Source organism: Sinocyclocheilus rhinocerous, unplaced genomic scaffold (assembly GCF_001515625.1).
Source record: "Sinocyclocheilus rhinocerous isolate Xijiao unplaced genomic scaffold, SAMN03320098_v1.1 scaffold2378, whole genome shotgun sequence".
Classification (NCBI taxonomy): Eukaryota; Metazoa; Chordata; class Actinopteri; order Cypriniformes; family Cyprinidae; genus Sinocyclocheilus; species Sinocyclocheilus rhinocerous.
In genome coordinates, this window is record NW_015655570.1 from 15,840 (window position 1) to 16,386 (window position 547).

General features: G+C 28.3%; 1 pseudogene; it reads left to right on the plus strand.

Annotated features, from left to right (window-relative positions):
* LOC107718495 (nuclear RNA export factor 1-like) overlaps nucleotides 1-547 on the plus strand; it is a 17,607-nt pseudogene that overhangs the window by 1,362 nt on the left and 15,698 nt on the right.

Here is a 547-nt window from a genome sequence, read left to right on the forward strand (position 1 = left end):
AAAATATAATACAGATTGAGGTGGTTAACAATTGCAGACAAAGTTTGACATTTCAAAATGACCAGTCAAGGAATTATTTTTTAAATTTCTGATTTGCGTTGTAACTTATTGAGTATTGACACCGCAATGTTTGATTAATGTGGCAAGATTTGTAGGCTTTACCTGTCCAGCATCCTTCTGGCATATCATTATTTTAATGTTTCTGCTGTGGTTGCATTTATTAAAACTGAACTGTTTTTATTTTTTATTTTATTATTATTTTATGGGGGTCGTTAAAAAAAATTTATGCTAAAATAGGGGTCCCCTGGAAAAAGGGTTGGGAACCACTGCAAAAAACAACACACAGTTATCAAGACATAGTCTAGATTAATTATTATACTAAAGTATGTGATATTTATTGTACTTAAGTACGAAAAGTATTTTTTTAATCTTAAACATACTTAAATATTGAAAGTAAAAGTACAAGTAAATGCAAAATGGAAAAGAAGCAAATAAATATATATATTAAAAAAAATTCATACACAGCTTGAGTAGCAAGATTGTGTTC